Source organism: Panthera tigris, chromosome B3 (assembly GCF_018350195.1).
Source record: "Panthera tigris isolate Pti1 chromosome B3, P.tigris_Pti1_mat1.1, whole genome shotgun sequence".
Lineage (NCBI taxonomy): Eukaryota > Metazoa > Chordata > Mammalia > Carnivora > Felidae > Panthera > Panthera tigris.
In genome coordinates, this window is record NC_056665.1 from 99,945,052 (window position 1) to 99,972,217 (window position 27,166).

Genomic DNA, 27,166 nt, shown 5'->3' on the forward strand with positions numbered 1-27,166 from the left:
GTATAATGTTATCTATGGGTTTTTCATATATTGCCTTTATTATGTATAATAATAAACATATAACATATGTTATATAGGTTCCCTCTAAATCTACTTTGTTGAGGGTTTTTATCATGAATGGATGTGGCACTTGTCAAATGCTTTTTCTGCATCTATTCAAATGATTGTATGGTTCTTGTCCTTTCTCTTACGTGATGTATCACATTGATGTGCAAATATTGAGCCACTCTTTCCCAAGAATAAATCTCACTTGATTGTGATGAAAGATTTTTTAAAATGTATTCTTGGATTCAGTTTGCTGTTATTTTGTTGAGCATTTTTGCATCTATGTTCATCAGAGATATTGGCCTATAGTCCTTTTTTTTTGGGGGGGGGGGCGTGTCTTTATCTGGTTTTGGTATCAGGGTAACACTGGCCTCATAGAATGAATTTGGAAATTTTCCTTCCTTTTCTATTTTTTGCAATAGTCTGAGAAGAAGAGATATTAACTCCTCTTTAAGTGTTTGATAGAGGGGTGCCTGGGTGGCTCAGTCAGTTAAGTGTCCAGCTCAGGTCATGATCTCATGGTTGTGAGATTGAGCCTCGTGTTGGGCTTCACACTGGGCATGGAGCCTGCTTAGGATTCTCTTTCTCCCTCTCTCTCTGCCCCTCCCTTCCTCTCAAAATTAATTAATTAATTAAAAAATAGGAGAGGAAGCTTGAGATGGTGGCATAAGAGGACGCTTGCTCACTTTGTCCTGCTGATCACTTAGATTCCACCCACATCTGCCTAAACAACCCAGAAAACCACCAGAAGACTAACAAAACGGACTCTCTGGAGCCAAGTGTAGACGAGAGGCCCACGGAAGAGAGTAGGAAGGTCAGAGAGGTGGTGTGTGCTACCTGGACTGGTGGGAGGGAGCTGGGGCAGTGGAGGAGCAGCCCGCCCGGCAAGGCAGAGCCCCCGAGTCTGGCTTGCAAAAGCAGAGGGGCTGGAAGGAGTGAGTTCTGACAGCCAGCGGGACTTAACATCTGGAATGTTATAAGTCAACAGCTCTAGTCAGAGAGTGGGAGGGCGAGAGGACACCGGGAGGGAGAGGTGTTGAGCTCCGGACGACAGAGCTCAGCTCAGCAGGGGAACAAAGGCGCTGGCCAGCGCCATCTCCCTCTCCCATCCCCCAGCTGAAACCCCAAAGGGAACCAGTTCACCTCACCGAACTTGCTTGCACCATGCAAACACCCAATGCTGTGCTTCTGTGGATCCATCCCTCCAATGGGTCTGCCTCCCTCCTGGTGCCACAGGGCCCCTCCCACAGGGGACCACCAATGGCAAAGCGAGCCAAGCCTGCCCCTCCCACCCCCATGCACCTTGCGGATCCACTCCAGCTAATACACCAGATCCCATCAAAGCAGCACCACAAGCCTGGCAGTGTGCAAGTAGCCCAGACAGGGGCCACACCACTCCACAGTGAGTCCTGCCCCTGGGAGAGGGGAAGATAAGGTTCACACCAGTCTGACTGTGGCCCCAGCCATGGGCTGGGAACAGACATCGGTCTGACTGTGGCCCCGCCCACCAACTCAAGTTACTCCGGACAGCACAGGGGAAGTGCCCTGCAGTTCTGCGCCACTCCAGGGACTATCCGAAATGATAAAATGGAAGAATTCTCCTCAAAAGAAACTCCAGGAAGTAGCGACAGCTAACGAATTGATCAAAAACGATTTAAGCAATATAACAAAACATGAATTTAAAACAATAGTCATAAAATTAATCACTGGACTTGAAAAAAGTATAGAGGACAGCAAAGAATCTATTGCTACAGAGATCAAGGGACTAAGAAACAGGAGGCTTTCTGGTTGCGGAGTCTAGGGAAGATGCACAGAAATGGCACCTCGAAAGAGGAAAGAAAAGAAAGAAGAACAGGTCATGAGCCTTGGACCTCAGGTAGCTGAAGGAGAAAATGTGTTTGGCGTGTGTCACATCTTTGCATCCTTCAGTGACACTTTTGTCCATGTCACTGATCTTTCTGGCAAGGAAACCATCTGCCATGTGACTGGTGGGATGAAGATGAAGGCTGACTGAGATGAGGCCTCTCCCTACGCTGCCATGTTGGCTGCCCAGGATGTAGCCCAGAGGTGCAAAGAGCTGGGCATCACCACTGTCCACATCAAACTCCGGGCCACAGGAGGAAATAGAACCAAGACCCCCAGACCTGGGGCCCAGTAGGCCCTCAGAGCCCTTGCCTGCTCAGGAATGAAGATTGGGTGGATTGAGGATGTCACCCCCATCCCTTCCGATAACAACCGCAGGAAGGGGGGTCCCCGTGGTCGCCGTCTGTGAACAAGATTCCTCAAATTATTGTTTTCTGGTAATAAACTGCCTTTGTGTAAGCTAAAAAAAAAAAAAAAAAAAAAAAAAGGAAAAGAAACAGGAGGAGCTAAAAAATGCTATAAATGAGGTGCAAAATAAAATGGAGGTGACCGCAGCTCGCACTGAAAAGGCAGAGGAGAGAATAGGTGAATTAGAAGATAAAATTATGGAAAAAGAGGAAGCTGAGAAAAAGAGAGATAAAAAAATCCAGGAGTATGAGGGGAGAATTAGAGAACTAAGTGATGCAATCAAACACAACAATATCCGTGTAATAGGAATTCCAGAAGAGGAACAGAGAGAGAAAGGGGCTGAAGGTGTACTTGTACAAATCATAGCTGAGAACTTCCCTGATCTGGGGAAGGAAAACGGCATTGAAATCCAAGAGGCACAGAGAACTCCCTTCACACGTAACTTGAATTGATCTTCTGCATGACATATCATAGTGAAACTGTGATACAAGCATAAAGAGAAATACAAAATACAAGCATAAAGAGAAAATTCTGAGAGCAGCTAGGGATAAACATACTCTAACTCTATATAAAGGGAGACCAATAAGACTAGTGACAGACCTATCTACTGAAACTTGGCAGGCCAGAAAGGAATGGCAGGAAATCTTCAATGTGATGAACAGAAAAAATATGCAGCTGAGAATCCTTTATCCAGCAAGTCTGTCATTCAGAAGAGAAGGAGATATAAAGGTGTTCCCAAACAAACAAAAACTGAAGGAATTCATCACCACTAAACCAGCCCTACAAGAGATCCTAAGGGAGATTCTGTGAGTGAAATGTTGCAAGGACCACAAAGTACCAGAGACATCACTACAAGCATGAAACTTACAGACATCACAATGACTTTAAACCCATATCTTTCAATAATAACACTAAATGTAAATGAGCTAAATCCTCCAACCAAAAGACATAGGGTATCAGAATGGATTAAAAAAAAAACAAGACCCATCTATTTGCGGTCTACAAGAGACTCACTTTAGACCTGAGGACACCTTCAGATTGAAAGTGAGGGGATGGAGAACTATCTATCATGCTACTGGAAGTCAAAAGAAAGCTGGAGTAGCCATACTATATCAGACAAACTAGACTTTAAATTAAAGGTTGTAACAAGAGATGAAGAAGGGCATTATATAATAATTACAGAGTCTATCCATCAGGAAAAGCTAACAATTATAAATGTCTAGCCACCAAATTCAGAGGCACCCAAATATAGAAAATAATCACAAACATAAGCAATCTTATTGATAAGAATGTGGTAACTTCAGGGAACTTTAATACCCCACTTACAATAATGGCTAGATCATCTAGACACAGGATCAATAAAGAAACAAGGGCCCTGAATAATACATTGTATCAGATGGACTTGACAGATGTATTTAGAACTCTGCATCCCACTTTCTTCTCGAGTGCACCTGGAACATTCTCCAAGATAGATCACATACTGGGTCACAAAACAGCCCTTCATAAGTATACAAAAATTGAGATCATACCATGCATACTTTCAGACCACAATGCCATGAAGCTTGAAATCAACCACAGGAAAAAGTCTGGAAAACCTCCAAAACCATGGAGGTTAAAGAACACCCTACTAAAGAATGAATGGGTCCACCAGGCAATTAGAGAAGAAATTAAACAATATATGGAAACAAATGAAAATGAAAATACAACAATCCAAACGCTTTGGGATGCAGCAAAGGCAGTCCTGAGAGGAAAATACATTGCAATCCAGGCCTATCTCAAGAAACAAGAAAAATCCCAAATACAAAATTTAACAGCACACCTAAAGGAAATAAAAGCAGAAAAGCAAAGACACACCAAACCCAGCAGAAGAAGAGAAATAATAAAGATCAGAGCAGAAATAAACAATATAGAATCTAAAAAAACTGTAGAGCAGATCAATGAAACCAAGAGTTGGTTTTTTGAAAAAATATACAAAATTGATAAACCTCTAGCCAGGCTTCTCAAAAAGAAAAGGGAGATGACCCAAATAGATAAAATCATGAATGAAAATGGAATTATTACAACCAATCCCTCAGAGATACAAACAATTATCAGGGAATACTATGAAAAATTATATGCCAACAAATTGGACAACCTGGAAGAAATGGACAAATTCCTACATACCCACACACTTCCAAAACTCAATCAGGAGGAAATAGAAAGCTTGAACAGACCCATAACCAGTGAGGAAATTGAATCAGTTATCAAAAATCTCCCAACAAATAAGAGTCCAGACCAGATGGCTTCCCAGGGGAGTTCTACCAGATGTTTAAAGCAGAGATAATACCTATCCTTCTCAAACTATTCCAAAAAATAGAAAGGGAAGGAAAACTTCCAGACTCATTCTATGAAGCCAGTATTACTTTGATTCCTAAACCAGACAGAGACCAGTAAAAAAAGAGAACTACAGGCCAATATCCCTGATGAATATGGATGCAAAAATTCTCAATAAGATAGTAGCAAATCGAATTCAACAGCATATAAAAAATTATTCACCATGATCAAGGGGGATTCATTCCTGGGCTGCAGGGCTGGTTCAACATTTGCAAATCAATCAATGTGATACAACACATTAATAAAAGAAAAGAACCATATGATCCTGTCAATCGATGCAGAAAAAGCATTTGACAAAATTCAGCATCCTTTCTTAATAAAAACTCTAGAGAAAGTTGGGATAGAAGGAACATACTTAAACATCATAAAATCCATTTATGAAAAGCCCACAGCTAACATCATCCTCAATGGGGAGAAACTGAGAGCTTTCCCCCTGAGATCAGGAACACGACAGGGATGTCCACTCTCACCGCTATTGTTTAACATAGTGTTGGAGGTTCTAGCATCAGCAATCAGACGACAAAAGGAAATCAAAGGCATCAAAATTGGCAAAGATGAAGTTAAGCTTTCACTTTTTGCAGATGACATGATATTATACATGGAAAACCCTATAGACTCCACCAAAAGTATGCTGGAACTGTTACATGAATTCAGCAAAGTCTCAGGATACAAAATCAATGTACAGAAATCAGTTGCATTCTTATAGACTAATAATGAAGCAACAGAAAGACAAAGAAACTGATCCCATTCACAATTGCACCAAGAAGCATAAAATACCTAGGAATAAGCCTAACCAAAGATGTAAAAGATCTGTATGCTGAAAACTATAGAAAGCTTATGAAGGAAATTGAAGATATAAAGAAATGGAAAAACATTCCGTGCTCATGGGTTGGAAGAATGAATATTGTTAAAATGTCAATACTACCCAAAGCTATCTACACATTCAATGCAATCCCAATCAAAATGGCACCAGCAGTCTTCTTGAAGCTAGAACAAGCAATCCTAAAATTTGTATGGAACCACAAAAGGCCCTGAATAGCCAAAGAAATATTGAAGAAGAAGACCAAAGCGGGAAGCTTCATAATCCCAGACTTTAGCCTCTACTACAAAGCTGTAATCATCAAGACAGCATGGCATTGGCATGAAAACAGACACATAGACCAATGGAATAGAATAGAAACTCAGAATTAGACCCACAAAAGTATGGCCAACTAATCTGTGACAAAGCAGGAAGAATATCCAATGGAAAAAAGACAGTCTCTTTAAATTTTTTTTTTTAATGTTTTATTTATTTTTGAGACAGAGAGAGAGCATGAACAGGGGAGGGTCAGCGAGAGGGAGACACAGAATCTGAAATAGGCTCCAGGCTCTGAGCTGTCAGCACAGAGCCCGATGGGGGGCTCGAACTCACGGACCGCGAGATCATGACCTGAGCCGAAGTCGGCCGCCCAACCGACTGAGCCACCCAGGCGCCCCAGACAGTCTCTTTAACAAATGGTGCTGGGAGAACTGGACAGCAACATGCAGAAGCATGAAACTAGACCACTTTCTTACACCATTCACAAAAATAAACTCAAAATGGATAAAGGACCTGAATGTGAGACAGGAAACCATCAAAACACTAGAGGAGAAAGCAGGAAAAAAAACCTCTCTGACCTCCGCCACAGCAATTTCTTACTTGACACATCCCCAAAGGCAAGGGAATTAAAAGCAAAAATGAACTATTGGGACCTAATGAAGATAAAAAGCTTCTGCACTGCAAAGGAAACAATTAACAAAACTAAAAGGCAACCAACAGAATGAGAAAAGATATTTGCAAATGACATATCGGACAAAGGGCTAGTATCCAAAATCTATAAAGAGCTCACCAAACTCCACACTTGAAAAACAAATAATCCAGTGAAGAAATGGGCAGTAAACTGAATATGAATAGAAAAATGAATAGACACTTCTCTAAAGAAGACATCCAGATGGCCAACAGGCACATGAAAAGTGCTCAACGTCGCTCCTCATCAGGGAAATCCAAATCAAAACCACACTGAGATACTACCTCACGCCAGTCAGAGTGGCTAAAATGAACAAATCAGATGCTGGTGAGGTTGTGGAGAAACGGGAACCCTCTTGCACTGTTGGTGGGAATGCAAATGGTGCAGCCGCTCTGGAAAACAGTGTGGAGGTTCCTCAAAAAATTAAAAATAGACCTACCCTATGACCCAGCAGTAGCACTGCTAGGAATTTACCCAAGGGATACAGGAGTACTGATGCATAGGGGCACTTGTACCCCAATGTTTATAGCAGCACTCTCAACAATAGCCAAATTATGGAAAGAGCCTAAATGTCCATCAGCCGATGAATGGATAAAGAAATTGTGGTTTATACACACAATGGAATACTACATGGCAATGAGAAAGAATGAAATGTGGCCTTTTGTAGCAACGCGGATGGAGCTGGAGAGTGTTACACTAAGTGAAATAAGCCATACAGAGAAAGACAGATACCATATGTTTTTACTCTTATGTGGATCCTGAGAAACTTAACAGAAGACCATGAGGGAGGGGAAGGAAAAAAAAAAAGGTTAGAGAGGGAGGGAGCCAAAACATAAGAGACCCTTAAAAACTGAGAACAAGGGCGCCTGGGTGGCTCAGTCGGTTAAGCGGCCGACTTCAGCTCAGGTCATGATCTCGCGGTCCGTGAGTTTGAGCCCCGTGTCAGGCTCTGTGCTGACAGCTCAGAGCCTGGAGCCTGTTTCAGATTCTGTGTTTCCCTCTCCTTGGCCCTCCTCTATTCATGCTCTGTCTCTCTCTGTCTCAAAAATAAATAAATGTTAAAAAAAATTAAAAAACAAACAAAACAGAACAAACAGGGTTGATGGTGGAGGGAGGGGAGGGTGGGTGATGGGTATTGAGGAGGGCACCTGTTGGGATGAGCACTGGGTCTTGTATGGAAACGAATTTGACAATAAATTTCATATTTAAAAAAATAATAATAAAAGAAAATAAGCTGATGCTTTGCCTAGGTATCTAGATCTGACTTGTAATTCTAACTGTAACCTGAGCAACCCTGGAAAAGTTATCTTGCCTCTCTGAGTCTCGGGTTCCTCTTCTGTAAAATAGAATACATAAAACCTCTTTCAGGGACAGTTGGAAAAAATAAATATGATAATAAATAAATAAATAAATAAATAAATAAATAAATAAATAAATAAATAAATATTTGGTAGGATTTGAAGCCATCTGGTCCTGAACTTTTTTTTGTTGGGAATTTTTTGATTACTGATTTAACTTCATTGATGGAAACTGGTCTGTTCAAATTTCCTATTTCTTCCTCATTACATATTGGGAGGTTTTGGGGAATTTATTTATTTCTTCTAGATGTCTAGTTTGTTGACATGTAAACTTCCCTCTTAGAATTGCTTTTGCTGCATCCCAAGGGTTATGACCCATTGTGTATTCATTTTTGTATCCATGTACCTTGTTTTAAATTTTTTTTAATGTTTTATTTATTCTTGAGAGAGAGACAGAGAGAGAGAGAGAGAGAAGGAGCATGGGCAAGGGAGGGGCACAGTGAAAGAGGGACACAGAATCCAAAGCAGACTCCAGGCTCTGAGCTATCAGCACAGAGCCTGATGTGAGGCTTGAACTCATGAGCCGTGAAATCATGACCTGAGCCGAAGTTGGATGCTCAACCGACTGAGGCACCCAGGGGCCCCAGTATCCATGTACTTTTTAATTTCTGCTTTTATTTCTGGTTGATGCATTCATTGTTTAGTAGCATGTTATTTAACCTCCATGTATTTGTGGTCTTCCAGATATTTTCTTGTGGTTGACTTCTATTCATTATGGTCAGAAAAGATGCATGGTATGATTTTAATCTTTTTGAAATCGTTGAAGCTTGTTTTGTGGGCTATTGTGTGATCTGTTCTGGAGAATGTTCTATGTGCACTTGAAAAGAATGTGTATTCTGGAGTTTTAGGATGGAATGTTCTGTTCCAGTGTGTCATTCAAAGCCATTGTTTCCTTATTGATTTTCTGTTTAGATGATCTGTCCATTGATGTAAGTAGGGTGTTAACGTCCCCTACCATTATTGTGTTATTATCAGATTAGTTCCTTTATGTTTGTTATTAACAGTCTTATGTATATGGGTGCCTCTGTGTTGGGTGCATAAATATTTACAATTGTCATATCTTCCTGTAGGATTGTCCCCTTTTTTATTATATAGTGTCCTTCTTTGTCTCTTGTTATTGTGTTTGTTTTAAAGTCTAGTTTGTCTGATATAAGTATTGCTATACTGGCTTTCTTTTGACAACTGTTTGCATGTTAGATGTTTCTCCATCCCCTCACTTTGAATTTGCAGGTGTCTTTAGGACTAAAATGAGTCTCTTGTAGGCAGTATATGGATGGGTCTTGTTTTTTTATCCATCTGTCACCATATGTCTTTTGAGTGGAGCATTTAGTCCATTTACATTTGAAGTAATTATTGATAGATATGTATTTATTGCCATTTTATTTCTTGTTTTATGGCTGTTTCTGAAGATTTTCTCAGATCCTTTCTGGTCTTTCTCTTTTTCCTGGTTTACTGTTTGTTTGTGATACATTTGGATTTCTTTCTCTTTATTCTTTGCATATTTTAGTGGCTTTTGACATATGATTACCATTAGGTTTGTATATAACCTCTTTTGTATATAGCAGTCTACATTAAGTTGATGGTCATTTAAGTTTGAACCCATTCTTACTCCTCTTCTCCCTACGTTTTAGGTATATGGTGTCATATATTACATCTTTTTATTTTGTGAGTACCTTGACTGATATTTTATAAAAATATTCATTTTTACTGTGTTTGTGTTTCTTTCCTTTGTACTGTCACTTTTGGTCTCTACTTGAAGGGTGTCTTTAATAGTTCTTGCCAGGCTGCTTTACTGGTCACGAACTCCTTTAATTTTTGTTTGTCTGGGAAACACACACACTCTCTCTGTCTCTTTCTCTCTCTCTCTCTCTCTCTCTCTCTCTTCTGAATGATAGCCTTGCAGATTATTTTTTCCCCAGCATGTTGAATATAACATGCCACTCTCTTGTGGCTTGGAAGGTGTCTGCTGAAAAGTCCTCTGATAGCCTATGGGGTTTCCCTTGTATGTAACTATCTCCTTTTGTCTTTCTGCTTTAATAATTTTTTCTTTATCAGTATATTTTGCCACTTTAATTATAATATGATTTGGTGTGGATCTGCTTTTGTTAATTTCGTTGAGGGTTCTCTGTGCCTCCTGGTATATCTTTGTGCCTCCTGGATCTATATATGTATTTCCTTTCCCAGGTTAGGACAGTTTTCAGCTATTATTTCTTCAAATAAATTTTCTGCCCCCCTTTTCTCTCTCTTCTTCTTCTGGTACTCCTCTAATGTGAATGTTATTAAATTTGATGGAATCACTGAGTTCCCTAAGTCTATTCTCATTTTGCATTATTCTTTTCTCTTTCTTTTGTTCAGCTTGATTAGCTTCCATTACTCTGTTTTCTAGGTCACTATTTTGTTCTTCTGCCTCTTTCATCCTGCTGTTAATACTGTCAAGCATGTTTCACATGTCATTTATTGAGCCCTTTCCTCTGCTATGTTATTCCTTACTTATTGTATATTCTTGGCTCCTTTTTCATAAATTGACCATATATGCATGGGTTTATTTCTGGGCTCTGTTCTATTTCACTGATTTATGTAGCTGTGTTTATGCCAATACCATACCGTTTTCGTTATTATAGCTTTGTAATATAGTTTGAAATCAGGAAGTGTGATGCCCGCAGAATTATTCCTCTTTCTCAGAGTTGCTTTGGCTATTTGGGATCTTTTGTGGTTCTGTTACAAATTTTAGAATTGTTTTTTCCATTTCTGTGAAAAAATGCCATTGGAATTTTGATAAGGATTGCATTGAATCTGTAGATTACTTTGGGTAGAATGGACATTTTAACAATATTAATTCTTCTAGTCCATGAGCATGGAATATCTTTCCATTTGTGACTTCAATTTATTTCATCAATGTCTTAGAGTAGGCATTTTATTCTTTTGAAACAATTGTAAATGGAACTGTATTCTTAATTTCTCTCTTTCAGATAGTTTGTTATTAGTGTATAGAGACTCAACTCATTTTTGTATATTGATTTTGTATGCTACAACTTATTATTCTAATCAGGGTTTTTTTTTTGGTGAAGTTTTTAGGGTTTTCTATATATAGTATCATGTCATCTGCATGTAGAGACAGTTTACTTTCTGATTTGGATGCTTTTTATTACTTTATCTTGCATCATTGCTCTAGCTAGGACTCCCAGTACTATTTTAAATAAAAGTGGTGAGGGTAGACATCCTTGTCTTGTTCCTGATCTTATAAGAAAAGCTTTCAGTTTTTCACAATTAAGTATGATGTTAGCTGTGGGCTCATTGTATATTGTCTTTAGTATGTTTAGGTATTTTCTCTCTGTACTCTGTTGAGAGTTTTTATCATGAATGGATGTTGTGTTTTGTCAAATGCTTTTGCTGCATCCTTTTAATGTATTGTTGAATTCAGTTTGCTAATATTTTGTTGAGGATTTTTACATCTGTGTTCATCAGGGATATTAGTCTGTATTTTCCTTTTGTTTTAGTGCCTTTATCTGGTTTTGATATTTAATGCTGGCCTCATAAAATAAGTTCGGAAGTGTTCCCTCCTCTTCAGTTTTTTGGAAGAGTTTGAGAAGGATTTGTATTAATTCTTTAAACATTTGATAGAATTCACTAGGGAAGCCATCTGGACTTTTGTTTGTTGGCGGTTTCTGATTACTGATTCAATCTCCTTACTAGTAATTAGTCTGTTCAGATTTTCTCTTTTTTCATGATTCAGTCTTTGTAGGTTGAATGTTTGTAGGAATGTATTCATTTCTTCTACATTGTCTAGTTTGTTGGTATGAAGTTGTTCATAATACTCTCTTATTTGTATTTCCATTGTGTCAATTGTGACATCTCTTTAATATCTGATTTTATTTTGAGTTTTCTCTCTGTTTTTTCCTTGGTGAGTCTAGCTAAATGTTTATCTTTTCAAAAACCAGCTCTTGGTTTCATTGATCTTTTCTAGTGATTTTTTTAGTCTCTGCTTCATTTATTTCTGCTCTGATATTTGTTAGTTCCTTCCCTCTACTAACTTTGAGCTTAATTCTTTTTTTAGTTTCATAAGGTATAAAGTTGGGTGGTTTATTTGAGATATTTCTTATTTCTTAATATAGGTATTTATCACTGTGAACTTCCCTCTTAAAACTACTTTTGCTGCATCCTATAAATTTTGGTATGTTATATTCTCATCTTCATTTGTCTCAAAATTTGATTTCTATTTTTATTTCTTTTTTGACCTATTGGTTGTTTGGTAGCATGTTGTTTAATCTCCACATAACTTGTCAGTTTTCCAGTTTTCTTCTTGTAATTGTTTTCTAGTTTCATACCATTGTGTTTAGGAAAAAATGCTTGATATTATTTCAGTCTTTTAAATTTATTAAGATTTATTTTGTGATCTACCCTGGAGAATGTCCCATGTGTGCTTGGGAAAAATGTTTATTCTGCTGCTTTTGGATGGAATGTTCTATAAATGTCTGTTAAGACCACCTGGTCTAACATGTTGTTTAAGTCCTATGTTTCTTTATTGATTTTCTGTCTGGATGATCTATCCAATGATGACAGTGAGGTATTGAAGTCTCCTACTATTATTGGATTGCTGTTTATTTCTCCTTTTAGGTCTGTTAATATTTGCTTTGTATATTTAGGTGCTTCTATGTTGGGTGTATGTAAATTTACAAATGTTCTGTCATCTTACTGGATTGACCCTTTTATCATTAGAAAATTTTTTAATCATAAAAACCATAAAAAAATTTTTTAATGTCTATTTATTTTTGTGAGAGAGATAGCAGGGGAGGGCCAGAGAGAGAGAAGGAGACACAGAATCCAAAGCAGGCTCCAGGCTCTGAGCTGTCAGCACAGAGCCCAAACCAGGGCTCAAACTCATGAATCACGAGATCATGACCTGAGCTGAAGTCAGATGTTTAACCAATTGAGCCACCCAGGTGCCCCTATATAATTAACTTCTTTGTCTCTTATTACAGGTTTGTCTTAAAGTCTATTTTTTCCTCATACAAGTATAGCTACTTTAGCTGTCATTTGATTTCCATTTGCATACACTGTCTTTTCCCATACCTTCCCTTCCCTGTGTGTGTTCTTAAAGTTGAAATGAGTCTCTTATAGGCAGCATATAGTTGGGATATTTATATATTTAAAATCTCTTCAGCCACTCTGTGTCTTTTAATAGGAGAATTTAGTCCATTTACGTTTAAAGTAATTATTGATAGGTATGGACTTACTGCCATTGTGTTCATCGTTTTCTAATTCCTTTGTTCCTTTTTCTTTTGTTCTCTTCGTTTGTGATTGGATGATTTTCTGTATTGGTATGCTTACATTCCTTTTCCTTTATCTTTTATGAATCTAGTATAGGTTTTGCTTTGTGGTTACAGCATGGCTTACATAAAACATATTTATAACTGTCTATTTTAAGTTGATAATAACTTAAAATTTTTAAAAAAAATATTTATTTATTTTTGAGAGACAGAAAGAGAACACAAGCCAGGGAAGAGTAGAGAGAGAGAGAGAGAGGCCCAGAATTCAAAGCAGGCTCCAGGCTCTGAGCTGTCAGCACAGAGCCCAATGCAGGGCTTGAACCCACAAACCACAGTGAAATCATGACCTGACCTGAAGTTGGATGCCTAATTGAGTGAGCTACCCAAGAGCCTCAAGTTGAGAACAACTCTTAAGTCCAACTTAATTATAAAGCTCTACATTTTTACTGCCCCCCTTTTATGTTTTTGATTTAACAATTTGTATTCTTTGTCTGTGTATCCATTAACAAATCATTGTAGTTATAGTTATTTTTCACTACTTTTGTCTTTTAACCTTCATACTAGTTTTATAAATGATTAACCTACCACCATTACATTAAATTATTGTGAACTTAACCATATATTTACCTTTACCAATGAAATTTATACTCTCATATGTTTTCCTGTTACTAATTAGCCCCCTTTCATTTCAGCTTAAAGAAATTCCTTTAACATTTCTTGTGGATTCGGTGTAATGGTGCTGAACTCCTCCAGCTTTTGCTTGTCTGGAAAACTCTTTTTCTTTCCTTCAATTTTGAAGGATTTTTTTTTTTTTTTTTTTGCCAGGTAGAGTATTTTTGGTTGGCAGATTTTTTCTTTCAGCTCAGCGAATATGTCATGCCACTCCTTTCTGACTTGCAAGAATTTGTTGAAAAAATTTGTTGATAGTCTTATGGGTGTTTCCTTATACATAACAAGTTGTCTTTCTCTTGCTGTTTTTAATATTTTGTCCTTGTCTTTAACTTTTGATAATTTAATTATACTGTGTCTTGGTGTGGGTCTCTTTGAATTCATCTTCTTTCGAATTTCCTGGATCTGGATGTCTGTTTCCTTTCTCAGGTTAGGGAAGTTTTCAGCCATTACTTCTTTAAAGACTTTTTTCTGCCCCTTTCTCTTCTCCTTCTGGGACCCCTATAATGTTGGGCCTCTTGATGTTGTTCTATTAGTCCCTTAACCTATTTTATTTTTCTTTTTGCTGCTCTTTTTGGATGAATTCTACTGCCCTATCTTAGAGTGTGCTGATTTTTTCTTCCACTTCATCTGCTATTAAAACTTTCTATTGAGGGGCACCTGGGTGGCTTAGTCAGTCAAGCATCGGACTTTGGCTCAGGTCACGATCTCACAGTTTGTGAGTTCGAGCCCTGCATCGGGCTCTGTACTGACATTTCAGAGCCTGACATCTCAGATTCTGTGTCTCCTTCTATCTCTGTCCCTCCCCCACTTGTGCTCTCTCTGTGTCTCTCAAAAATAAATAAATGTAAAAAAACACCTTCTATTGAATTTTTCAGTTCAATTATTAAATTCTTCAGCTATGTGATTTCTGTTTGGTACTTTCTTATATTTTTCATCTCCTGTTGAAATTCTCACTTTGTTCATGCATTGTTTTCCTGACCTCAGCAAGTGGTCTTTATGACCATTGTTTTGAACTTCTTGTCAGGTAAATCACTTATCTCTCTTTCATTAAGGAATTTTTCTGAGGTTTTAGTTTGTTGTTTTGTTTGGAACATATTCCTCTATTCATTTTTCTTGACTCTTTCTGTTGATTTTCTGTGCATTAGATAAAACAACCACGTTTCTCGGTCTTGAAGAGGTGGTCTCATTTAGGCAATGAACCTTATTATTCAATCCTGACTTCCTTGTGGTTTTCTCTCAAAATTTTGTGGTTGTCCAAATGGCCTTCTATGTTCTTAGTGGCTTCCAGTAGTTGAGGGTGTGCCAATATTTCTCATCCCAAAGGGGAAGATCTCAGTCAGCACTAAATGCAGACAGATTAGAAGCAGACGCTCAGGGAGCATCTTTTTAACTTTTTAAAAAAAAATTTTTCATTTTGAGCTCAGAAAAAGTGTAGAAACCCTTGTAGTTATAAATGTCTGTATTAAAACCTTTTCATCATTGGTTAGAGCTGATTAGTCTTTCATACACATACATAATTACCCCCACAGATATCTTACTCATCCATCAACAAGTTCTCACTATTTTACTGTCACTTTTATGAACACACATCCACACACGCATGCATTCCTAACTCTAGACATAAGCCCTTATTGTTTTAAATTACTTTTGCTTCTCAGAACTACAAAGATCATGCATCAGGTAGATTGGAAGGCCTCTGATACTCAGATTTGGGTATTTTCATCATTGAGCCACTTCTTTTTAAAGTATGTAAATATACCTCTTGGAGCACCTGGGTGGCTCATTCATTTAAGCGTCAGACTGTTGATTTCGGGTCAGGTCATGATCTCATGGTTTGTGGGTCGACCCTGCATTGGGCTCCACACTGACAGTGCAGGGCCTGCTCAAGATTCTTGTTCTCCCTCTCTCTGCTCTTCCCCCCATCTCTGAAAATAAAGAAATAAACATTAAAAAAAAAAAAAAGATTCTCTCTCTCTCCCTCTCTCTTTGCCCCTCCCCTGCTCATGCTCTCTCACTCTCAACAAAAAAAATTAATTAAGTATGTAAATATACCTCCTTCAGGGGCAGACTGGGAGATGTGTGTTTCTGTCTGCTCCCTCTGCACATCAAGCCCTGAGGGGGATAGACAGTTAAGAATTGTTTCTTTGTTTGCTACCAACCCACTGAATCCATGAACACGAGTCCCACTGGCTACCAGTGCCAGGTTATCAAGAGATGTGTCCTCTGGGGGGCAGCCACAAAAGCCAGGGTGGCACCCGTTATGCATAAGCTCCTTTCTCAAAGACGTTGGTAACGTGGAGTGGGACAAAGGGAGAGCACAAAGATGGTGCCTGCTGGCCTTCCTGGTTTCTGGAGAGGATGGCAATGGGCCTCTAGATGTGCGTTATGATAGAAGCCTGCCCCACAGGTCACAGCTATGGAGAGATAAACTAACAGGCCTCTTTCACAAAAAGGTTGTGTGTCAATCTGCTGCCTCTGCAGTGTGCAGTGAGGGATGGATACCTCCTTAAGAATGGTTTCTCTCTTACAGTCTTGTGGTACCTGCAAACATAAGCCCCATTAGAGGGCTTCCTCTGGGAGCAGCTGCAAAAACTGGGGCACCAGACATGTGGACGAGCTCCTTTTTGGGATATACTGATGACCTACCTGGAGTGAGGCAGAGGGAGAACAGGAAGATGTCCCTACCAGTCTCTGTGGTTTCTGGAGAATATTGCAGTTGGCCTCCAGAAGTGTTTTAAATTAGAAACCTGCCCCTCAAGCCAAAGCTTTAAAGGTAAGCAATAGCTTCTTTCGTGGGGAAACTGGGCATGATTCAGTCTGCTCCCTCTGCGCTGGGCTCTGAGGGCCAAGCCATGGTGAGTCCACACAAATCCTGTAAGAACTATTAGTTCACTATAGACTGTGGATCTCGTGGATGTAAGTCCCTGTTGGCTTTCAGAGCTAGATGTTTTGTGAGTCCATTTCTCAGGTAGAAGTCTTAAAAGTTGTGGTGCCAGCTCTGGTGTCCAGCCCCTTCTCTCCTCAGAGAGAAGCTGGGAGTTGTGAGCTCCCTCCTAGTTGTGTGTTGCTGCTCCAGGGATGAGATTGTGTCTGAGGCTTTCCCACTCATTTCAGTGGGAGTTTTTTCTCACTTGCCTGATGTGTAAGAGTCACTCAGCTAGTTTCTAGATTTCTTTCAGAGGGGATTGTTCTGTATGTAGCTGAAGATTCAGTGTGTCTGTGAAAGGAGGTGACTTTAAGGTTCTCTTTTGTCACTGTCTTGAACCAGAAAAACAGTTTGTGGATTCTTATAAGAAATGCTATATCATCAATGTTTCTGCTGGCAAAGATCATGATACTATGTGGGAAAACATGCTATCAGTGATTGAGTTGAGAAATGATTTGGGAGTGTTGGGTTCAATGAAAACTGTTAAGAATACCTTAACCCATTTATTTCATTCATATTTTTCTTGTAATATTTGCACAAGAATTATATATAACAATCTATGTCTACTTACATAAATGTCTCTTTTGCTAGGTTTTGAAATAGAATTTCTAAGTGTTAAGAAAGTATGTGTTATAGTTTTTAATTGGCCGTATTGTTTCTTTTTTTGTGGTATATAAACTAATGATAGGTCTTACAGTAGATGTATCTTAAGATTTGATGAAATAGTACATACCTTAAGCATATTAATGTTCATAAATGATTTGATCCTTATGTTAATACTGGGAGATAAGACAGGCATTATTATTTCCATAAGACAAATGAAACTCAGGTGGTTTTCATTTTGTTATAGGTGAGGCTGTGTTATATTTTATAGACTTTTAAACTTAACCTAATAAGATAGTTCAGTAATTTATTTTTTATAATGTTAAACCAAAACTTTATAGCATTTTTACTGTTGAGTAGATCATGTTACATAATGACACTTTTTTGAAAGTGTGATGTTATAAAAGAAACATGACTGGTGATAAAGCACAGGGCTATTTATGTGTGGAGTTAGGGACACTCGGATATGACAGCAATTCCTGGAAGGGAAGCAAAGGATCAAACCTAGGAGAAATGTGGTTGTATGTAAAACATCTCAAATCTAATCGAACTGTGAAGTGTATTTATTAACATGTTATAGATAACAACATATGTCTTGTTGTTCAGACCTTCAAAAGTGGCTCATTTTTTCGTAGGTGCTGTGTCTTCACATTATACAGTTGCCTATATCTACTGCTTGGTAGTCAGCTTCTTGCTTCCAAGCAATAGAAACCAACTGTGGAAGGATTGTTAGTTTATAGAGTCAATGGGAAGGCTGGAGAACCAACCAGGCTCAAAAAACAATAGAGGCCAAGTGAGGCTAGGCAGCCAAGAACAGCCAGCTGCCCAGAGTCTGGGGAAACTGTATTTTGGTCTTTCAGTTTCCTCCTGTCCAGAGTCAGACATTGTTGAATTTTCAAAATCAGACCCAGGGCAGCCAGAATAAGCACGTGTACACTTTATTATAATATATTATGCCATATATATTTTGTTTAAATATGATTGAATGGAACATTTAAAATGTGCATTTAATGAGGCCACTTTTAGGTATAAAGAATTGCTTTATTATAATTACTTTTCTTTTGAAGAGTGCTCTTAAATACTGGAAGACATTCCTAGAACCACAACATTCATCCTGCTGTTGGCACAGCCTATTTTATTAACTCCTTCTTTGCTGAAAGTTAAAATATATAGGTATTTCCTCCTGCCCCTGCGCAGAAACTAAGCCAATTTTATTGTGAAATATATTATGATTCACCTTACTTGCTGGAATTCACCTATAAAACTAGGTATGGCTATGGGTGGCAGAGAGTCATTTTTAGGCATTCCTTGATTATACCATTCTCCAGTGTCACTTGACTTCCATCTCTGAATTCAGTCTTTAAGTATCTAACATATAGTTTGTGTACCCATTTATTTGTTTATTGCTTACTGCAAAGGTAATGAATGGTTGTTTTAAAATCTGTAACATTACAGAAACACAGAACAAAGAGTGACCATTCCCCATAATCCTGCTCTCAAGGATTATGTTAATATTCCTGTTAATAATATTATGTTAATAGTTTGGTAGATCTTCATCCAGACTTCCTGGGTTCCATTTCCAGCTTTTCCATTTAGCTGGCCACCTTGGACAAGTTATTTGTCCTCACACTGCCTTAGTTTCCTCATTTCAGCATAATAGTACTGGCTTACAAGGTTTTGTGAGGGTTTAATAGATAAGATGAAAAGTGTTCAGCTTAATTACTAGCGTGTAGTAAGTGCTTGATAAATGCTAGTTTGTGTGTATTGGTCAAGATAAGCTAGATTATATTGCAATAACAAACAATCCATCCAAATCTCAGTGGCTTAACACAACAAAAATTTCTTGCTAATGCTGCATTTCTTACACAGATTAGCAGGGTGTTTTCTCCATGTAGTCAGTCAGGGGCCCCGGCTAATGGAGGTTCGACCATGTTGTGGCCACACTCTATAATACGTTGTGCTTTTAGTCACCATAAAGAGACTATAAAATCACACATGGATTTTTTACTGCCTCAGCCCATAATTGACATACTCTACTTCCATTTACAATTTATTAGTCATAACTAGTAACCATGGCTCTGCTCTGCTGCAAGTCAGGTGTGACATGTGAAAGGGGAGTGCAGAATATTTTGGTGAGTGCTACAACCTGTGGCAAGGCCATTCCTCCCCCTACTCCCCAGTGTGGCATAATATTATCCAAACTGTGTTGCAGGTTTTTTTTTTTTATTTCATAGTAAGACTAAATTTATTCAATACCCTAGTAAAAGTTTTGATTATAGTTATCCAACAGTATAAAAAGTGCAAAACAGATTGGTAGATTTCTAATATATTAATACAAAGTGCATGACTACATACAGTACATCCTACAGGCAAAGAGGTGGAAGGGGAAAAAGAAGGCCTTGGTTGAGGTCTAGTAATAGATAAATAAATACAGAGGTAGAGATGATCCATATTATGGTATATTCTAACACCAATACTGCAGCCAAAATGTACAAAAAAAAAAAAAACATTTTGAAACAACAGGAGGAAGATGATAATGGTTGGGACTCTTGTAATTTACCTCAGAGGCTGTGGGAGAGCCAACCCAACTCACAGTGTAATCTGTGCATATGGTGGCTTGTAGTTTTTGCCATAAGGAAGAAATATAAAATTTTAGGTTTGGATTAAGAACTATAAAACTATAGGGTGCCCATAAAAAGTGGCTCACTCCTTACTGTTATTTATACTAATTTTTAAAATCCAGTTTTAAAAATAAGCACTGCTGGCACAAGAACGGACACTCAGATCAATGGAACAGAATAAAGAACCCAGAAATGGACCCACAAACGTATGGCCAACTAATCTTTGACAAAGCAGCAAAGAATATCCAATGGAATAAAGACCATCTCTTCAAGTGGTGCTGGGAAAACTGGACAGCGACATGCAGAAGAATGAACCTGGGCCACTTTCTTACACCATACACAGAAGTAAACTCAAAATGGATGAAAGACCTAGATGTAAGACAGGAAGCCATCAAAATACTCGAGGAGAAAGCAGGCAAAAACTTCTTTGATCTTGGCCGCAGCAACTTCTTACTCAATACGTCTCTGGAGACAAGGGAAACAAAAGCAAAAATGAACTACTGGGACCTCATCAAAATAAAAAGCTTCTGCTTTTTATTAAAAGCGAAGGAAATAATCAGCAAAACTAGAAGGCAACCGACAGAATGGGAGAAGATATTTGCAAATGACATATCAGATAAAGGGTTAGTATACAAAATCTATAAAGAACTTATCAAACTCAACACCCAAAAAACAAATAACCCAGTGAAGAAATGGGCAAAAGACATGAACAGACACTTCTTCAAGGAAGTGCATCCAGATGGCCAACCAACACATGAAAAAATGCTCAACATCACTCATCATCAGGGAAATACAAATCAAGACCACAATGAGATACCACCTCACCCCTGTCAGAACAGCTAACATTAACAACTCAGGCAACAACAGATGTTGGCAAGGATGCTGAGAAAGAGGATCTCTTTTGCACTGCTGGTGGGAATGCAAGCTGGTGCAGCCACTCTGGAAAACAGTATGGATGTTCCTCAAAAAATTAAAAATAGAACTACCCTATGACCCAGCAATTGCTCTACTAGGCATTTATCCACGGGATACAGGTGTGCTGTTTCGAAGGGACACATGCACCCCCATGTTTATAGTAACACTATCAACAATAGCCAAAGTATGGCAAGAGCCCACATTTCCATCAATGGATGAATGGATAAAGAAGATGTGGTATATATATATAACGGAGTATTACTTGGCAATCAAAAAGAATGAAATCTTGCCATTTGCAACTACGTGGATGGAACTGGAGGGTATTATGCTAAGTGAAATTAGTCAGAGAAAGACAAAAATCATATGACTTCACTCATCTGAGGACTTTAAGAGACAAAACAGATGAACATATGGGAAGGGAAACAAATATAAAAACAAGGAGGGGGACAAAACAGAAGAGACTCATAAATATAGAGAACAAACTGAGGGTTGCTGGAGGGGTTGTGGGAGGGGGGGTGGGCTAAATGGGTAAAGGGCACTAAGGAATCTACTCCTGAAATCATTGTTGCACTATATGCTAACTACTTTGGATATAAATTTTAAAAAATTAAAAAATTAAAAAACTAGAAAATAAAAAAAATATATTAAGTGTAAAAAAAAAATAAGCACTGAGTCATGTTGTTATAGGGTAGGCAAATGATCCTCCCTGATTATGAAAAGTCTGAACCGGTGATAGGTTATTCCTGAACGTTTAGAAAAGAGGCACTGAGAGTACTTTGGTTTGGGTTCAAGTAAAAAGCCTTCAAATGAAGATTTTGGAATTGAAGAGCTCCATCTTCAGGATGCATCATCTGACATCTCAATGTTCACAAAGCCTGACTGAAAGAAGCCATACCTAAACCAGCCCACTCAGCATTAACACACACCTCTTTTCTTTTAGAATTTTACTTTAATATAGAGTGGAAAAACAAACAAACAAACAAAAAACCCAAACCCTAACAGGTTAAAATCAAACAACCACTCTACACAGACAAAACCTTCACAGAGGTCAACTGAAGTAATCCAGAGCTAAAACTGAATTGTGCAGATTTTCAATGAAGTCACCAGTTGTGTAACACAAAGGCAATTATTTACACACTAGGCAAGCCCTCTAAGAAATGTGCCCCAAGAAGCATTAACCTTTGTTTTTTGTGTGTGCCATCCTGAAGATTTGCACATTTTTTTTTAGATAATTTAACATTTTTAATAGAATGTGATCTCTACCGTGCGGTAATGCTGTGGTACTCTTTATTTAGGATTCCTCATCCTAAAACTTGACATTTCCCCAGAGGAGCTTTGATTCTGCTTTAGAAGTTTCAATATAGATTAAAATCTTTATCAAAAATCAATACGGAGGGAGGTGACAGAGGATGCAACATATATGCTCAAGTTACCTCTTTGTATGTTTAGAAATTACTCCTTCAAGGTATTTGCACCAGAGAGCTTTGTCCTGCTTAATATTCAGTAGTACAGGTTTGAATCATCAGAACCTTGGCAAGACCTTAAATTATTAACAACTACCTCTTGGGGCAAGTCCGTGTTACTGAGTTATGACAAATTTATTATCATGAAGGAAAACAAGCACAGCCAGTCATCCTAAAAATGCCCCAACCACTGCTTCTCAATATAGAAAGACTAAAACTACATGTTTATCATACAACAAATCCCGTCTCTGTCCTCTGAAATTCCCCTAGTTTCATTCATTAAAAGGGGATTAAAAAAAAAAAAAAGACTTAAAGAGCACTTTACAGCATCATTCAGCTTTCCTATGAAATACTCAACATCTTAAATATTATGTATACTTTTTTTCTTTTAGTAAGCTAGACACTGGCTTCAGAGTTTGTGGAACTGGAGGAGAAATAACAACCCATTCAAAACTATTCTAGAAAGTGTCTTTTGGAGAATAGCAGGTATCCAAGTTAAAAATAGGAGGGTTTTGTTGCTTTGTTTTCTTTCCAAAATTTAAATTGTTTTTTTTTGTTCCCCTTCTACCTACACCTCAGTCACCACTCCTGAGTGGAGATGGGCAGAGGCTCTGGCCCCTGCTCCTCCGGCTTCTCAGCAGCTGCTTTCTTATTGCTGCAGCAAGGCTTGAATAGATGTGTGTCAATGAGAACTTCTCCAAAACGGCCTTTATAGATAATCCCACAACGTATTTTCTGTCTTTTCCAGTATGTGAGATCTAAAAAGGAAAAAAACTGGTGTTCTGTTAGAGCCAGAAGCCATCTCTGTATCTGAGCCACCATCTGACTGGTTACTGTAACAAGGAGACTGAGCTGGAAAGGCACTTGAGGTGGTACTGTGAGCATCAGAATTGTGACGTTTAAATTCCTTCTGTAGTTTACTGATCTGGTTGCTTTTTATCCTGTTTCCAGATAGAGTTTTCACTTTCTTTGGTTTCAATGTTGTCTTCAGACTGAATCCTGCCCTTGTATCTACCACATGATTCCAGTTTTGTTTTTTTTTTTTATCCTGCTGGCAATTTCTTCCATCTTTTCACAAGCAGGACACAGGCATTGCAGATGTCTCCTGAACAAGTCTCATGCAACCCAAAACAGCTCTGGAAGTCCTTTTCATAGCGTTTACTGTCAGTGAATCGAGAACTGGAGGACTTAGCTCTGCAAATACAGCAGCCGTCTATACTTTGGTACATCTTTGGCTTGTGAAAACCAAACATCTCTTCTTCTGGGCAGTAGTCTTCCAAAATCAGCCGTTCCATGCACAATAACGTTCCTGAGGTCTGGAGTGCACGCCAAGCTAGCCCCCCCGCCCCCCTTCTAATTGCTCCCTTCTCCTCAACTGTCTTGTCTAGAAAGATGGTCTACTGCAGTTCTGCAGTTGCTACCACTGGCCGGGAAGGTGTAGTAGATTCCCCAGTTCTTTTTTTTTTTTTTTTTTTTTTTTTTAATATATATCATGAACATCTCCCCATGTCAATATGTATTAATTCGTTGACTATTTATTGAGCCCTTCTTTGTAGAAGGCCTTGTTCTGGGTACTGGGAATGAAGAAGACATTTAATAAACCCTGTCTTCATGAAATTTATTGGATTGCAAACAGATAAGAAATAAAATATTTTTTAAGTATAATATGTTAGAAGGTGATAAATGTTATGGCAAGAAAAAAGAAAGGGAAGAGGCAGAGGGAATTTGGGTGGTACAATTTTAATTAGAGTGGTCACTGAAGGTCTTTTGAGGTGATTTGAGTTAAATTCTGAAAGGTGTGAGAAATATCTTGTGAATATCTTTATGGAGAGAACATCCTAAGAAAATAAAACTATTTATGTGGCTTGGTGATGTGAACATGAAGATGCATTTTCCTATTTTTGTATATGTTTAAAATTTTGTATATGTTTAAAATTATGAAAATAATTAAAAATGAAAAGTAAAGCTGGTTATAAAGCTGATAATCAGATTTTATAGCCACATTTTGGAAAAGGAAATCAGATAAAAAATATAATAAATATTGTCAAAAAAAAAAAATAAATATTGTCAATTTCTTAAAAAACAAAAGAAAGGTTTTACCAGTTTACCTCCTTAGAAACAAAACTTTAACTTGTTTCTTTGTAGCCTCACTAACTGCTATACAATCCAGCACTTGATTATTGCTGTTTCTCACTGCATAATGTTTCCAATTATTTGTTAAACTTTTAATTGTGTCTTACGTTTTATCCCTCCTATCATTCCCTTTAAAGTGATTAGACATATAGTAAATTCCCTATAAAAGTTACAGATTGAGAAGTAAAACTTAGTGATGACTTTTTAAAAATAAAATCTCGGGGCGCCTGGGTGGCTCAGTTGGTTAAGCGGCCGACTTTGGCTCGGGTCATGATCTCGCGGTCCGTGAGTTCGAGCCCCGCGTCAGGCTCTGTGCTGACAGCTCAGAGCCTGGAGCCTGTTTCAGATTCTGTGTCTCCCTCTCTCTGACCCTCCCCCGTTCATGCTTTGTCTCTGTCTCAAAAATAAATAAACATTAAAAAAATTTTAAAAAATAATAAGAAAAAAATGTAAGTTTATTTAATAAGTATCTTTTAAAAAAATCAATGAACATCTTAAAAGCTAAAAACATAAAATCTTATCCTTATAAAGAAACTCCTGACACATACAACACAGATGAGCCATGAAGACCTGCTACCTGAAATAAGTCAATCATAAAACTAGAGCAGGGGGGGCGCCTGGGTGGCTCAGTCAGTTGAGCGATCAACTTGGGCTCAGGTCATGATCTTGCAGCTCATGAGTTCAAGCCCCACGTCAGGCTCTGTGCTGACAGCTCAGAGCCTGGAGCCTGTTTCAGATTCTGTGTCTCCCTCTCTCTGACCCTCCCCCGTTCATGCTCTGTCTCTCTCTGTCTCAAAAATAAATAAACGTAAAATAAAATAAAATAAAATAAAAATAAATAAAAATATAATCTCAATTGTTAATAACTCTCAAAGCATTTTGCTGTGTTGAGAATGGAAAAAATTAATAAATAAGCCACACAAAATATATCCACAAGCAATTTAAAAGTTTGGAGTATTAGAGAACCGGTTTAAAAATACTTTGAGTATTGGGGCACCTGGGTGGCTCAGTCAGTTAAGCTTCCAACTTTAGCTCAGGTCATGATCTCGCAGTTCATGGGTTTGAGCCCGTATCAGGCTCTATGCTGACAGCTCAGAGCCTGGAGCCTGCTTCAGATTCTGTGTGTGTGTGTGTGTCTCTCTCTCTGCCCCTTCCCCGCTCATGCTGTGTCTTTCTCTCTCAAAAATAAATAGACATTAAAAAATAAAATACTTTATTTTTTCAAGTAATTGGCTGGATGTGAAATACAGTTTGAATAGAAACATTTCTTAGTCACATACTTATCATGATTCTTTCACTAAAAAATTTGTTTTTTCAGTGATTTACTTTCTGTTGCCATACAACTAGGCTACACTGCACAAACATTTTGAGTAACTTCTGTCAATTTTTCCTTAAGATGACCAAGAGTCTGAACAATTAGATGATTATGGTTGAAGCAAAAAATGAAATCAGCGTTGTTCAGCCCAGAGAGTTTACTGAACTTTATAAAAGTTATTTGGCCAGATTGTGAGGTAACGCCCAGACACCAATGAGGAGTGTATCTGAAGGATCACTCATTTAGAACCACCCTGTATTTAGGGGAAGTGGTGACAGGCTGGTCAAGGAAGACGTTTGTTACAGACAAATTTGTCAGTGTTAGTCACACAGTTAGAACATAATGTTTAGAAGAAAATGCATGACACTGTTGGGAAGCTATGTTGGAAAAGCTGTGGCCAGAGAAAAGAGATTACAAATTGTACTTCCATGACAGAGATAACTTGGAAATATGCATAAAAAGTTTTGTTTTCATAATTTAGTTCACTCTAGTTATCCATTTTATATGAGGCAGAATCTCCGTTTTGAGAATATCATTACCTTAGGAAGGAAGGATTACTACATTATGCTGACATTAAATTAGAAATATTTTTAAGATTCAGAATGATTATTTTTTCGGTATCAGACTGTCTAATCATAGGCCTTATCTAATCATTAAAACAGTTTCCGAAAAGTGGCCATTTCTCATTGTCAAACACAGAAACCATGGCATCATCATAATTCACAGGTCACCAAACTACTTTTAGACCATAAACCAATAATTTTGATGTCTGAACCTCAATTCTCTCATCTGAAAAAATAGAGACACAGATTACTCTCCTTCACCATTTTATTGGTATGTTTTGAGTATACCAATTTCATGAGCCTCGTTCTTCTCAGCAGAAACTTGAGCAAAGGGAAAAATAAAGAATAATAATACAACCATTCATGGTGCCCTTGAAACAATGTTCCCATGTTAATTGCTAATCCTCCTCTGAAGGGAGAATTTCCTTTTATTTCTACCTAATTACTAGAGGTACTTTACACTGCTCTGTCCTACCTAGCACGCATTCTGTGCTCATTCATCATTTATTCATTCATTCTTTTAGTGAGTTGGTCATTTACCAAATATTAAGATCTTACTGTGTGTCAGCTAGGGACTGGAGATACAAAGAAGGATAAAACAGTTCCAATTCTCGTGGAACTGATAATAGAGGAAGGGAGACCATCACTATAAGTAGTTACAAATGCACTGAGTTTATGCAAAAGTAGTACGGGGTGCTATGGGAGTTTTCAGCAGGGGATTAGGTAACCTATTTTAGATCAGATTGGGTTTTAGAGACATCAAAGCTAAAATAAGAAAACTGAGGAGGAGTTGGCTAAGTAAAGAGTATAGGGGAAAGTGATTTAGGCAGAAGGAATAGCACTGATAGATTTTGAGGTACTGAAAGGAAAGCCAA

General features: G+C 38.1%; 2 non-coding genes and 2 pseudogenes across 2 annotated transcripts; 1 reads left to right on the plus strand and 3 right to left on the minus strand.

The window, feature by feature from the left end:
* Positions 1–1,820: 1,820 nt before the first annotated feature.
* Positions 1,821–2,332, plus strand: LOC102965282 (annotated as a pseudogene).
* A 12,835-nt stretch (positions 2,333–15,167) lies between these two features.
* On the minus strand, positions 15,168–15,237 carry LOC122239978. Its single transcript, XR_006219363.1, has one exon. It is a non-coding gene; the product is annotated as a small nucleolar RNA U2-30 (small nucleolar RNA).
* Positions 15,238–15,404: 167 nt separating this feature from the next.
* LOC122239979 lies at positions 15,405–15,483 on the minus strand. The gene has a single exon (XR_006219364.1). It is a non-coding gene; the product is annotated as a small nucleolar RNA U2-19 (small nucleolar RNA).
* Positions 15,484–22,767: 7,284 nt separating this feature from the next.
* On the minus strand, positions 22,768–23,662 carry LOC122239605 (annotated as a pseudogene).
* Between the last annotated feature and the right edge of the window lie 3,504 nt (positions 23,663–27,166).